Source organism: Miscanthus floridulus, unplaced genomic scaffold, assembly GCF_019320115.1.
Source record: "Miscanthus floridulus cultivar M001 unplaced genomic scaffold, ASM1932011v1 fs_164_10_11, whole genome shotgun sequence".
In the NCBI taxonomy this organism is placed as follows: Eukaryota; Viridiplantae; Streptophyta; class Magnoliopsida; order Poales; family Poaceae; genus Miscanthus; species Miscanthus floridulus.
The window spans coordinates 28,561-44,237 of NW_027096307.1; the positions used below are offsets into that span (position 1 = coordinate 28,561).

Consider the following 15,677-nt stretch of genomic DNA (forward strand, 5'->3'; position numbering starts at 1 on the left):
AGTTGATCCAAGAGAATACAACATCAGATGCTATTTGGTTCTACAAATCAAATGACAATTGAAGTAGCAGGAGTATCATACTACTTTTTTAATGGTGGTATATATTTCTTTTTATAAAGCAGGATCACACTATTTAGAAACAGAGCCTTCATGTCGTTTACCTCAGATCCTGGTAGAATTAAAAATTAATTGTGTATCACACTATTTTAGAAACAGAGCCTTCAATGCCCCATGCATGCTAACTCCAGGACAAGGAGAAAAATGGGCATGCTAATGGACTGAACTGGTGGGAAAATGTACTATCGTTACATCTTGATTGCAGGGTCATCATTTTCCCTTCCTCCTCACATCCTTCATGGCATCGTTGATCCTTCCTTTGCTCAATTCAGTAGCTCGTCATTAGTAGCGCTCCATTTCTGGATCCACTCCCACCACCCCTTGTCACTCCATTACCTCGGAGGCTTGAACTGGAGTCTAAAACTTTTTTTTCCAAAAGAAAAGATGTTGATATATAAGCAAAGCGAAGTTGTGAAAGGCAACCAAAGTAATAAATTTTCCCTGAATATGCAGAAACTTCACCAAACATTATTGACCAAGGTATCCTGAAAATGGTTCCAAACGCAAGGAGCCAACCTAAATTAGGTACATAGTTTGGTTGAAAGAAAGGAAACAATATAAGATGCTTCAAAATTGGAGCTATTAAATCAACGAATAAGAAAGGCACCATCTGGCCATTTCAGTGTCTCAAAAATTTAATTTATCACTGTCAAGACAAAAAAGAGGTTTCAAGGTTCCGAAATTTCTTGTCCGGTGCATCATTATTTGTAGTTATTTTCAAGCCAAAACCATTACATACAGTAAGGTTACACTTTTGTTACCTTTAAGACACAATTTCATCCCATTTTAGCCCAAAACTGGAAAGAACGATACATGGAAAAAATTCATCCTTGCTCTTAGTGTTTGACATCTCTTAGATAAACAAAAGTTCAACCTTGCATTGACTTCAAATGATCTGAAATTTGGCAAAGTAGATCGAGAAGATCAAAATAGAGGACAGAGGAGTATCTGTTACCTTCAGTAGGGGCTGACTGAAAAAACTATGAAATACAAAATGCCTTGAAAAGTTTCATTAAGAAGCCACATGAGACAACATTCTTCTCAGCCGGACCCACTTCATTGATCTCAAAGGCAGATAATATGCAAGACAGTAAAAATATGATGAAATAGTCATGGTGGTGCAAGCTACGAGACCAACTTCATTGATCTCACAGGGAGATAATATGCAAGACAGTAAAAATATGATGACATAGTCATGGTGCTGCAAGCTACATGTATGCTACTTAATTGCTCCAAACAATTTTACACATGAAGTACATTTGGTGATGTAATCAGTCGTCACATCCTCCTTGGTCAGAGGGGCAAATAGCACATCCAGAATAAATCTGAACAAACCTATAATAACCTTCCAAACATCCCATTTGGCTGTGTCCTTCAGGTTGAAAATGCCTTCAGATTGAAGTGATGAGTCCTTTTAGATTTAGTAACTACTCTATTAGGAAACTGTTAGTGAGCACTGTGGTTAAAAAAGAAGCAAGATCCAAAAGCACAGGGTAACCAAACTGTATGTGTTCATCACTGTACCTAAGCTAAAGCACACCCAAGTTCAACTATTCCATCAGTTTTTTAGGATCCCCTCTAATGAGGCAATAACGAGGCAAAAGGATGCAAGGAAAGATTGCGTACCACCAGAATCTGGGTGGATCTAATGTAAAACTGAATAAAAAGAATAGGAGAAAAAGAAGAGATGCTAGCTCACTATTGCCCAAAACCCTAACCCTAGCTGTCGCCACCACCGGTGGGGCTATTGTCCTAGCCGCGCGCAACCTGGTGGCCGTCGGCTCATCGTCGTGTGGGGGAGAGGAGGAGTCATCGTCGTGTGGGGGAGAGGAGGAGTCAGCGTGCGAGAGGACCAGGGATCATTCACCTTGGAGAGGAAGAGGAGAGCCTTCTCCCGGAGCTCCGGGATGCAGAGGTTGAGCACGAGCTGCACCATGTCCTGATCCTTCGTCGCGTCGTGATCCTCCTCCGTCGCGTCTGCACAGGCGACGGGTGATGGTCTATGGCCTGCATTGGCCACTCTTGGAGTCACGAGACGGGGAGGGGAGGTTAGGGTAGGTGATGGTTTTTCAAATTTTTTCCGGAAAAAAGGACCATGGACGAACGGAGGGATCAAACCATCGCTGCTGTGGGTTCGAGCGCGTGGGGCTCGGGGCGGAGGGAAGGCGCGCGACCGCGGTGGAGCGGTGAAGTGAGGAGATTGGGGGTGGGAGATCCAAAGAATATCGGCTGTCGGATGTGGCTGAGTAAGGAGAGAGAATGAGTGAGTTAATTTGGTGCGCACATTTTTAATGTCATCTTTTTCTGTGTGCATTTTGTGGGGTGGACGTAGTTTAGGTCATGACTGTAGAGGTGGGATTTGTTTGGTGGCTGTAGGATAATTTGAAGTGGTGTATTATAGGGGTAGAGATTAATGGGCTAGATTCTACATCAGAGTTGTATGGTCAATTTACTCAAGTTGATCATCCATGTGTGATGAAAGCTCTAGGATTTGCTAATGGAGTTGGAGAGCACATTAGTTGCACATTTTTTTCTCATTTACCATTTGATATAACATTTGAGACTTATATTAAAAAACATGGTCCACGAGCTGATAAAGATGGAAGATTCACTATAGATTTTGTTATTTTGATCATGTACAACTACTAGTAACTTTGTAGATACATTTTATTTCAAATTGTATCACCTATCATAATTGATAAAGTATTTATAACTAGTATCACTCAAACTGTAATGTGCTTTACTATATTACTGCTACGAAGGGTATATCATTGAATAATTCATTTTTTTGCTAGTTATATCATTGATGGTTTGGAAGAGTTGCATAATTTGGGATACTATTATCCAAATCTTAAAGGTGATGATATTGCAGTCATCAAACAACCATATTCAATAAGTGCTAAAATATGGAAATTCAATAAATGCGATCTAGGTAAAAAATATTTCCAAAGTTCATCAAACACTACTGGAGACGGTCTCTTTGCCGAGGGCCTGAGGCCCTCGGCAAAGGCCCATTAACCCTTGGCAAAGGCTTTGCTGAAGGCGGCCCTCGGCAAAGAGCACTCGGGGAATTCTGAGTCGGCGAAGAGGGTCTTTGCCGAGGGCCCTTTATTAGGCACTCGGCAAAGCCTTTGCCGAGGGCTGGAGCGGCACTCGGCAAAGAAAAGCAGCCGTCACGGCACCGGCGCCTAGGACGGAGTCTTTGCCGATGGCCGTCTCCGGGGGCCCTCGGTAAAGAATTATTCTTTTTTTTTAAAAAATCTTTGCCGAGGGCCTCCAACCATGGCCCTCGGCAAAGAAATGTGCAGAATTTTTCCAAAAAATCTTTGTCGAGGGCAATGGGACGGCCCTCGGCAAAGAATTATTCTTTTTTTTGAAAAATCTTTGCCGAGGGCCTCCAACCATGGCCCTCGGCAAAGAAATGTTGCAAAAATTTTATTTTTTTTTAAAAAAATCTTTGCCGAGGGCAATGGAATGGCCCTCGGCAAAGGACCCTTCTTTGCCGAGGGCCTTGGTCATTGCCCTTGGCAAAGAGGCAGAAATTTAAATTTTTTGTTTGTTTTTTCCATTCCATCGACACAAGCATTTCATATATATACATATATCAACCATCACATATATATCACACAGAACCTATTTTCTCACAATATATCACAACCATAATTGTGAACCACAAATCACAATATATTACAACGACAAGTCACATGTTCATCATCATTCACATGTTTATTACGACAAGTTCATGAAATCCAAGCACAAGTCAGAACCATAAACCACAAATATTACAATAAAGTCCAACCACATCACCTAGCACTAGTCCTGATCAAGGTAGCCTATGAGACGGTGGTGAAGGAAAGGCGGGATCACCCGGTGACGCACTACCAAATTGATTGGAACCTGCGGACGGAGGCTGCACAAAGGAGCAGAGATTGCATGTGTGAGTAATCCGGAAAAATAGTTTTGGAACTTAGAGATTGCATCTAGTAATCTAGGAATACAAAAAGATTAGACTCAATTGAAAATTTCGGCAGCACCTCCCCTGCACGGGGAGGTTTCCAAAACCTGCAAGAAACAACGACACGAACGCCGACATCCACAATGGCACGAACGCCGACATCCATGCAAAACACAAGCGAAAAGTGAACTTTCATACTTGCAGGAGTAGCTACAGGAGTAGGAGGAGGAGGAGCTGAAAACTGCACAGGTACACCCGATGCTTGCCCAAGACTTTGCATGATCACCATCATCTCCGCCATCTGCTTCTGCGCGGCCTCGAACGCGACCTGCTGGGCCTGCAGCTGTGCGGTCAGTTCCGTGTTCTGCTCTTGACTTTGCCTTTTTGTTTCTTGCAGCTCGGCCTGCAATATTTCACTCCAATGTATCAGTAATGCAAATCTAATTTAGGTGTGTAAATATCAATGTACGATGAGTAAAACAGGAATTACCTGGAGTGCCTGGACCTGCTGCAGTGCTGGAGAAGGCCGTGAGCGTATGGGCTGGCTGGAGCTCGTGCTCCGTGCTCAGATAGCGTCGAGGGAGGGAACAGTGGTGGAGTCGATGGCGCCGTCTGCAATCCACAGCCACCCGTGCTTCTTGCCTCCTTCGAGCCTCATGATCGTCTCTGCATCAATGGGCTCAGTGCGCACATTGTAATCTTCCCCATAGATCTCCCTTACCGAGGACGTGTACTCTTGGACTTTAGTGTATATGTTCGGGTCGGAGTACACCTAGGGCGGGGCAGCCGGGTCGAAGGAGACAGAGGACGACGCCCTGCCCATGTGGAACATAGCCCACGCAGAGAACTCTGAGACCTCCTCGCCCGGGTGCGCAGCCTCCTACGAGAAAGATAGGAAGATGGTGAGAAATCAAGCAGAATTGAGCATCAAAATAAATGAAAGAAATCACTTACATATGCTTGTTTGTATCCGGGGAGGCTGCGGCTCATCAGACGCTGTTCCCGTAGCCTCTCGTGCGTGCCAACAAAGTCCTGTGATAACCACTTGTCCACGATCATGGCCCAGCACTCGGGATACGATCGGCACCACCAAGGAATCACCTACAAGTCATTGAGTATTTGACATATAAGAAGATGAAATTGAACCTACTTAATATCAGAACGAATCATTATGAATGTTATTCGCCTACATCAAGGTACTGGTTCCGGGTCAGCGTAATCAGTCATGCTTGAGGCTTGGGGAGGGACTGCTTAAGTACCGACCTGTAGTAGTCTATGTGGGCTTGGACGCGCCCATGGTGGTGCATCTCGGTGACATACTTCCTACAAGCTACGGCAGCCGCCCGATCCACCTGGGCCTCAAGTCCTTCTTCGGCCTTGAAAAATTTCTGCATACAAAACCGATGTATCCATTCATTATTTCAATAAAACATTTAACCAATGAATGAGATGTATTAAGCAATGTTGTGCGAGAGAAACTTACCCAAAACTCCACCAATACCCGCTCCTACTTGTTGCGGTAAGTGTCATCCATGACCAGCGCGTACCTGTCCTAGTTGGAGGCCGGATCCCGCACCACCGGCTCTTCAGACAGTTGCACAATGCCGGGGTACCATTTCCTACACAAAACACCAAGGATGCTCGCGGGGGTGCATGCTGGAGTACCTGACAAAACCAACCAGGACCTGCACAAGTGATTAAGAAAATTTATTAGTTTCTCTTATGATTTCCAACATATCTTATGAAGTAGTTGTGATAACATCTATAGTTACTTACCTCTTTGCCATAGGCCGAATCACTGGGCGGTTGTGAGGAAGCGGAACCGGAGGGAGGCTCGCGGGACCTCGCTCGTAGGGAGTCCGGGTAGCGGTACCCCCTCCATCGCCCTCGAGCCCCTCGCCTCCCCCACCCTCGAGCGCCTCGCCTCCCTCGCCCTCGAGTGCCTCGCCTCCCTCGCCCATCTGCTGACCCCTCTCATCCTCCGACAAGGATGTGGTCATGGCCGTCATGTGCTCCTCCTCCAGCACCTCGTCACGTGGCCTGGGAGGAGACCGCTGCCTCCTACGGCTGCTGCCCCTGGTCATCCTCTCGTCACCTCCTATGGACGCTTCCACGGACGATGACCCCTCACCTCGAAGGAGAAGGTGGTCTCTCTCGTAAACCGAGGGCATGTCACGGCGTGGACGTCTACTCGCCATCTTTGTTCAAACACCTACAATCACAAAGAATGAACAAGACTAATTAGTACATATATTAGAAATAGATTCAAAATATATAAACAAAACACAAATTAAAAAACATAGTATTACATGTACTAGGAATAATCTTCATGATTGGGATCATAGGTCTCATCATCACTGTCAAAATTGTCCAAATGGGCAACACTATCCGAAGGTTCTATGTTGTCATCATAGTCATTGCCTAGAAGTAATCGCTCAAGCATTGCTATGTCCTTGGCATTTACCACCACATCTCCATCGACCTCGCCATCAACCATTTCGTTGTCTACTTCCATTTCGATTGCTTCGGGTAAGACTATCTCAAACGTGCCTGGTAGCCCATCTTCTTGATAGAACTGTCCATCATATGTGTTTGCGTTGAAGTTGTAATCATCATCGTTTGGGGCAGGTAGTTTACCGTGTGGAGAGACCTAGTGCACAATAGCCCAACCCTTAAGATCCTCTTTGTCTTGGTTGGCGTATGGAGTATAATACACATGCATGGCCTGTTGAGCCACAATGTAGACATCTTTTCTAGGATAGATGGAATCTTCTCGAATCTTGACTAGCCCAAGATGAAGGGTTCGTCTCGTTGATCGAGGATTAAACCAGTGGCATTTGAACATGATAGGTTTAAGAGGTTTGTCTCCATGAAATGAGAGTTCATAGATTTCCTCAACTCTACCATGATAGTCGAGGCCATCAGTGCCGGGCATACAAACTCTGCTATTTGTGGTTTTTCGTTTGGGCCGAATCTTCTCATAACTTGTTGTGTGGAAGCGATATCCGTTCACATCATAGCCGGTAAATGATTTCACCCTAATGTCATAGCCGTTTGCAACCTGTTTCAACTCGTCACTCATGGACGAACCAGTCTAGGCCTGCAAGGTGAAGCATGATAGATCGTTATATTAATCAAACGTACGATCACCTTGGACGATCGAACGTATGAGCTAAATTGGACATTACCTTTTGTTTGAACCAAGAAATAAAATCAGGCCTCCCCGCTCCCGCACCCTGCAAAACAAGGGTGTCTTGTTCATGCGAGGTAGGATCCCTTGATTGATGCTAGAATTCACGAATAAATTCCCTGTCCGAACGAGAATCAATGGGGTTGGATGTAGAATAGTGATGGCGTATTGAAACAAGTTCGTTGAGAACTTACTTGATGAACGGCTGCACCTCGGTAAGGTTATTCAACACATATAGCATGATACTGCGCCACTCTTCATTTCCCAATAGCTTCGGGGTTGATCCACTTGCGCCGCCGAGTTGGCCTTGGAAAAGGCTGAGGGTCGATTCATTTTCGGCAGCATTGTAACGAGGGAGTGGATTATTATTGCTAGGAAGGTTCGGCTTGTAGTATTGCGTTGTGAAGTTTGCCACCTCCTCCCGAAGGCATGCCTCTACAATGGAAGCCTCAATTCTGGCTTTATTTGTACATTTTTTGTGAAGAGTCTTTAGACATCTCTCGATTGGATAGCACCAACGGGCCTACATGGGCCCCCCAAACATGCCTTGGACGGGAGGTGCACAATCAGATGCTGCATCGGCAAGAAGAAGCCGGGTGGAAAGATCTTCTCCAGCTTACAGAGCAACACAGGTGCCGCTTTTTCCAAGTCCTGAGCGACGGTCCGAGATATCTCCTTGGCACAAAGCTAGCGAAAGAAAAAGCTCAACTCTGCCAGCACTAGCCAAACATGCTCAGGGACATAGCCTCGGACCATCACCGGAAGAAGCCGCTCAATCCATATGTGCTAGTCATGACTCTTCATCCTGTTGACTCGCAGAGTGCCCAAGTTCACTCCCCTGCTAAGATTCACTGCATATCCATCTGGGAACATTAATATCTTGATCTATTTTAGTACTTCCCTCCTTTGATCGATTTGCAAGACAAAATTGACCTTAGGCCTTTTCCAGTTCTTGTTTCAGCCACTAGGAGGCTGCATCGCTTGATTCGGTCTATCGCACAACGTCGCTAGGTACACTCTAGCCTTAACGTTGTCCTTAGACTTGTAAGTGTCCATGAGAGTTCCCCAAAGTACCTCGGCGATATTCTTTTCAGTGTGCATTACATCAATATTATGTGGCAGAAGAAGGTCATCAAAATAGGGGAGCCTCGTCAAGCCGGACTTATGAGTCCACATATGTTCCTCACCATATCCCACAAAACCACCTTCTTCATTGGGCACGAGAGCATCTATCTGAGCACGAACCTCGGCACCAGTCCTCAAGTGCAGTTTAGGGTCTGTCAGTTTCACTAGTAGAGAATAGACCTTTGATCCTCGGCCAAAATGGGCTGTAGTCCCGGAATTTTTTGCCCCCGGGACTAGAAATACCTTTAGTCCCGGTTGGAGGCTCCAACTAGGACTAAAGGTCCCTGCCCAACGGCTACTGCGCTAGACAGAGGTGGCAGGGACCTTTAGTCCCGGTTGGAGCCTCCAACCGGGACTAAAGGTATACTTTTACTCCCGGTTGGTGGATCCAACCGGGAGTAAAGGTCTACTCCCGGGCCATGGCTGCGCCCGGGGTTGGAAAGTTACCTTTAGTCCCGGTTGGATCCACCAACCGGGACTAAAGGTCCCCCCTTTATATATCGGCCGTCTCCTTCTTCCTCCCCGAGCCCAAGCTCAACGTATTTTGAAGCTCACTGCAGTAGTGTTCTTGCTTCCTCCCTCCCTCCATTGTTCCTCCATCTATTCTTCGATTCCTCCGTCGATTTCTTTGATTTCTCCGTCGATTCTTCAGTTGTAAAGGTTACCAATCTCATACTCTCATTTTTCACCATTGTCTTATCTCATTTTGTTCACTATATATATATATGGTTCTTTATTGTGGTTTTTTTCATTTGTAAGCAATTTGAGCTCAAAATCACTTCAAGCTTGCATATTTACATGAAAGAAGGTTAAAGTAGCTAGTTGAACTTGCGGACCGTGTTCATCTCGGCGACCATGTTCTCTGCCGAGCGGTAACGGACGTCAAGGAGGAGCTTTGATTCTATGAGGGAGAGCGGCAACGGTCGTGGAAGACCGTGTTCCCTTCCTTGTAGAATCGGAGCTCTTCCTTGACCAAGTACGGTGCCGTCCGGTGGAGAAATGCTCGCCGAGATGATCACGTAAGCAAGTTCAACTAGTACGGATGGTTATTTATTCACATATCCCGATATCGTCGCAGTAGTTTGTCAATCACCGTACTTTTTATTTTAACTTTTTATGAAATGAAAAACTTAGAAAATTATAGAAAATCCGTACTAGTTGAACTTGCGGACCGTGTTCATCTCGGCGAGCATGTTCTCTGTTGAGCGGTAACGGACGTCAAGGAGGAGCTTTGATTCTACGAGGGAGAGCGGCAACGGTCGTGGAAGACCGTGTTCCCTTCCTCGTAGAATCAGAGCTCTTCCTTGACCAAGTACGGTGCCGTCCGGTGGAGAAATGCTCGTCGAGATGATCACGTAAGCAAGGTCAACTAGTACAGATGGTTATTTATTCACACGTCCCGATATCGTCGCAGTAGTCTGTTATGTGTGTACACTCCCATTCTTCTGTTAATTTACGGAAATATCATGTGAATTACTTACCTGCTGCAGTAAAAGACGAGAACACAATGACCATTAAAAATATCATTGTTTAGAGATCTAGATAATTTTATAGTTTGTTAATTTTATTTGTTTATAAAAGGAGAAATTTATAGTGTATTAAAAAATGAGTATAGAGAGTAGATGGCAACTGCTTCCGGGTCCTCGGCCTCTCATGGGTTTCCAAAGCGACTTAGGCCGGGCCTTCCTCTCATTCCATGCGGCAAGTGTCGTGATGAGACGAAGATTGTGATGGAGTATCGAGTGAAGAAGGAGGGTCCCAACAAGGATCGTATCTTCTACAAGTGTCCGGATCGCAATGTGAGTTATTTTATCGTATTTAATGATTATGGTTAGTTTAATTTATACCTATTTTCATGATGGTTGTGATTAAAGTTCTAATTTTTTGTTTTAATTTCAGTGGGATGGCAGTGGACGATGTTCAGGCTTCTACTGGGAGGAAGAGTATGTTGAACTTGTGCAAAAATATCTTGCACAACAGGCAGATACGGCGGCTAATGAGGCAGTGATCCAGCCGAAGAAGCCCAAAGATGTTGCACAATCGGGGGATCTGTCTGTTTTAGTTGAGATTGGTCGCGAAATCCTTGTGCTCCTGAAATGTATTTTAGCTTTAGTTCTTTTAGTGGTAGTTGGGATTGTCTACATTGTAGCGATGCTTTCATAAATTTGTATCTTTTGTGGTGGCACGCATGTTGTATAAATAATTAATTATGATCTAGGTTTTAATATAATATTTATGTCATGTAATGCAGATGAGCCGTCATTGGATGTATAATGCTGATCGCCGCTCCCAAGAGTTCATTGACGGCGTGCATTCTTTGTTACGTGCGGCCAAGGCAAACAAACACGACAGTTTCATGTGCTGCCCATGTGCCATATGTAAGAATACGGTGGAATATCCTTACTCAAGGACTCTTCATTCACACTTGTTCAAGTCGGGTTTCATGCCAAACTATATTTGTTGGACAAAGCACGGAGAAACTAGTGTTGTAATGGAAGAAGGTGAAGAAGAACAATGGGACGACAATGATATTATTCTTGATGATGCGTGCTTCAATGATACTGCAATGGGAGAAGCTGAAGAAGAGGTAGCCGCAGAAGATGAGCCGGCTGATGATCTTTGCTAGGTCATTCGTGACGCACAAAGAGAATGTGAAAGTGAAAAGGAGAAGATCAAGTTCGAGCGGATGCTAGAAGATCACAAGAAATTGTTGTACCCAACTTGTGATGCAGGGCAGAAAAAGTTGGGAACCACACTAGAATTGCTGCAATGGAAGGCAAAGAATGGTGTATCTGACAAGGGATTTGGAGAGTTACTAAAAATCCAAAAGAAGATGCTTCCGAAGTACAATAAATTGCCCGCCACTACCTATGAAGCAAAACAAGTTGTCTGTCCTATGGGGCTAGAAATAGAGAAGATACATGCATGTCCTAATGACTGCATCCTGTACCGTGGCAAAGAGTACGAGAAATTGGATGCATGCCCGTTATGCCATGCGTCGCGGTATAAGATCAGGCGAGATGACCCTGGTGATGTTGAGGGCGAATGTCCGCGTAAGAAAATCCCTGCCAAGGTTATGTGGTATGCTCCTATAATACCACGCTTGAAACGTCTGTTCAGAAACAAAGAACATGCAAAATTGTTACGATGGCACGAAGAAGACCGTAAGGTAGACAATATGTTGAGACACCCTGCTGATGGGTCCCAGTGGAGAGCAATCGACAGAGAATTCCCGGAGTTTGCAAATGACGCAAGAAACTTAAGGTTTGCTTTAAGTACAGATGGTATCAATCCTTTTGGAGAGCAGAACAGTAGTCATAGCACTTGGCCTGTTACTCTAAGTATCTACAACATTCCTCCTTGGTTATGTATGAAGCAGAAGTTCATTATGATGCCTGTGCTCATCCAAGGCCCGAAGCAACCTGGCAATGACATCGATGTGTACCTGAGACCACTTATTGACGAACTTCTCATTTTGTGGAATAAAGAAGGTGTACGTGTGTGGGATGAGTACAAATAGGAACACTTTGATCTACGAGCATTGTTGTTCGTAACAATCAATGATTGGCCTGCTCTAAGTAATCTTTCAGGACAGTCAAACAAGGGATATAATGCATGCACACACTGCTTCGGTGATATTAGAGGTGTATTCTTGAAAAAATGTCTAAAGGTCATGTACCTTGGCCATCGTCGATTTCTTCCTGCAAATCACCCCGTAAGAAAGAAAGGCAAGCATTTTAAAGGGAAGGCAGACCACCTGACCAAGCCTCGCAACCGAACCGGTGAGGATGTACTCGATATGGTCAATGATGTGAAAGTTGTCTTTGGAAAAGGGCATGGAAGCCAACCTATTCCAAAAGACGCTAACAGTCACGCACCCATGTGGAAGAAGAAGTCCATATTTTGGGACCTACCCTATTGGCAAGTCCTGGAGGTCCGTAGCTCGATCGATGTGATGCACCTGACGAAGAATCTTTGTGTGAACCTGCTAGGCTTTATGGGTGTGTATGGAAAGCCTAAGGACACATTTGAAGCACGACAGGACCTGCGTTGTTTGAGAGAAAGAGACAACCTGCATCCAGAGAAGACAGATGATGGACGCCATTACTTACGTCCTGCTAGCTACACTCTAAGCAAAGAGGAGAAGGAAATCATGTTTGAATGCTTAAACAACATCAAGGTACCATCTGGATTCTCCTCGAATATAAAGGGTATTATAAATGTGCCAGAGAAGAAATTCTGTAACTCAAAGTCCCATGACTGTCACGTTCTCATGATGCAATTACTTCCAGTTGCATTAAGAGGAATTCTACCTCCAAATATACGTCTAGCCACCGTGAAGCTATGTGCATTCCTCAATGCAATTTCTCAGAAGGCAATTGATCCAACTGATCTAGCTAAACTACAGAATGATGTGGTTCAATGTCTCATCAGCTTTGAGTTGGTGTTCCCTCCTTCCTTCTTTGATATTATGACACACCTCCTAGTTCACCTAGTCAAGGAGATTTTCACTCTCAGTCCTGTGTTCCTACACAACATGTTCCCCTTAGAGAGATTCATGGGAGTCCTAAAGAAATATGTTCACAACCGTGCTCGCCCAGAAGGAAGCATCGCCAAGGGCTATGGAACAGAAGAGGTCATTGAGTTCTGTGTTGACTTTATTCCCGACCTTGACTCGATTGGTGTTCCTGAATCGAGACATGAGGGGAGACTAAGCGGAAAGGGGACACTAGGGAGGAAAACATATATTGGTACGGATGATGATTATTTCAATAAAGCGCACTACATAGTTCTACAGAACTCCTCTTTGGTAGATCCGTATATTGAGACACACAAGGATCTCTTACGATCCGAGTTTCTAGGGAAGACTGAAGCTTGGATTACGCATAAGCACATGGAAACTTTCGGCGGTTGGTTGCGAAAAAAATGTCAAGGTGATGAGAGCATCCATGAGCAACTGTATTTATTGGCTATGCAACCATCATGGCATATCGTCACATACAAAGGGTACGAGATAAATGGGAACATATTCTACACAGTAGCCCAAGATAAAAGGAGTACTAACCAAAACAGTGGTGTCTGCATAGATGCCATAGACCCGAATGGGAATAAGCAGACATATTATGGACGCATAGATGAAATATGGGAACTAGAATATGCACCTACTTTGAAGATCCCATTGTTCAAGTGCCAATGGGTCAAGGTGACCGGAGGCGGGGTAACAGTAGACAATGAGTATGGAATGACAACAGTAGACCTTAGTAATATTGGGTACAAAGACGAACCATTCGTCCTTGCCAAGGATGTGAATCAGGTGTTCTATGTCAATGATATGTCTACCAAACCAAAAAGAGGGAAAAACGATAATGACTCAACCAAAGAGCCAAAGTGCCACATAGTTCTTTCAGGGAAAAGAGTCATCGTGGGAATTGAGGACAAGTCGGACATGTCAGAAGAATATGAAAAGGATGACCGAATTCCGCCCTTCAAAGTGAACAAAGACCCTAGCATCTTGGTAAATGATGAGGACACTCCATGGTTACGAAGCGATCATAACCAAGGGACATACGTAAAGAAGAAGATCACTGCTGTGCCCACTTGATGATATAGTGATTTAATATAGTGTGTGTTTGAGATATTATGTAATAATTGTGAATTCAGATGTTTATTATGTCATGTTTCAAATTAAATCAATGTTTGATTTGGTGGGATTTCTCTCTCAAAAAGGTAAATTAGGATACTGAGTGATGAAAAATTAAAATATTAACGTTAAAATGATGTGAAAACAAATTTCCTGTCCAAAACCAATAGTTTTAATAATTTTAATTAAACACTACATTTTTGCATTAATGAAATAATAAATATTAGTTACATTATGTTTTATAATTCTAACAAAAAATAAAAAAAGTTAGGTTATAGATTTTTCCTATGTGCAATAAACAAAAAGAAAATTCATATTTTTAACAAAATAATTTTATGCCTTTTATTTAATTTACTATGTATTTAACAAAAACTATTGCATTTCTATTGTATTTAACAAGACTATTGCTTAAAACAGGCGGGAAACGAAACTGCAGGCCACCTTTACTCCCGGGTGGGAAGCCCACCCGGGAGTAAAGGTGGGCTGCAGTTTCGTGGCCCGCCAAAAATATCCTTTACTCCTGGTGCGTGTTACCAACCGGGAGTAAAGATATACCTTTACTCCCGGTTGATAACACGCACCGGGAGTAAAGAGACCTTTACTCCCGGTTGGTAATACGCACCGGGAGTAAAGGGTTTTTACTCCCGGTTGGTGGCTGGCACCGGGAGTAATTCTCTCTGATATATAACCTCCAGCGCCTGGCGCAGATCGATCCGCTCGTCTTCTTCCTCGTCGAACACCGCCGCCCTCTTCTTCCTCGCGCCGCCTCCTCCGCGTCCGTTCGCCTTCCGTGACACCGGCGCCGCCCTCTTCTTCCTCGTGCGGCCTCCACTGCGCACGCCCGTGCCCCTCCTCCGCGCGACCCGTGGCCCTCCACTGCGCCCTCCTCCACGCCCGAGGCCCCTCCACCGCGCCCGTGGCCCCACCGTGCTCGAGGCCCTCCACTGCCGAGCTCGAGGTGATATGTTCGTCGATCTCTTTGTACATTCGCCCGAGCCCTCCACTGCCGAGTTATAGATCACGTCGAAAACTACAACTTTGGTGGAAGCCATGTCAACGCTCGAGGTCGATTGAAAATTCCAAATTTTGAATCACAAAATCTAGGAACTGAAAATGAATATTTGGAACTCTATATATGCAGCGAGCGAGGCCAAAGAGAGAAAGATGGAGTTGTCAAGCTCACATCTCAAAACCATATCTTAACGCAAGTTTTGAATATTTGGATATTATATGGATAAATTAGCAAGTTTAGAGTGTCAAAAACTGCATTTTATGGTACTAAAATACATTTTAAGATCACTGGGACCTGAACTCATGACAAGTTTAATTAAGGACCACCAATGAAATTACTTTAGAAATTAATTAGATCGATGTAAATCCATGGCTTGTATAATAAACACGCTATATATTATTGGGAAACCATTGTCGTTGTCACTAAAGCTGAAAATGATCCAGCCAATCAACCGCCATATATTCATCACTATATGATATGCCATTATTCCAAGATGCAGTTTCAATAGAAGAATTTTTTCTATCTTCATAGATCAATGTTTGTTAACGAAATTTTATCCAAATATATTCATGTAGGGTCTTTTTTTGAAGGATTTGTTGTAGGATATATAATGGTCAAATAGGAACTCAATTTTGAT

The 15,677-nt window shown here is 44.2% G+C and overlaps 1 long non-coding RNA gene across 1 annotated transcript; it reads right to left on the reverse strand.

The window, feature by feature from the left end:
- Nucleotides 1-343: 343 nt before the first annotated feature.
- On the reverse strand, nt 344-1,291 carry LOC136530608 (uncharacterized). The gene is made up of 3 exons (XR_010777824.1): nt 1,073-1,291; nt 580-633; nt 344-480 (listed from the first exon to the last, which is right to left on the reverse strand). It is a non-coding gene; the product is annotated as an uncharacterized lncRNA (long non-coding RNA).
- Nucleotides 1,292-15,677: the final 14,386 nt, after the last annotated feature.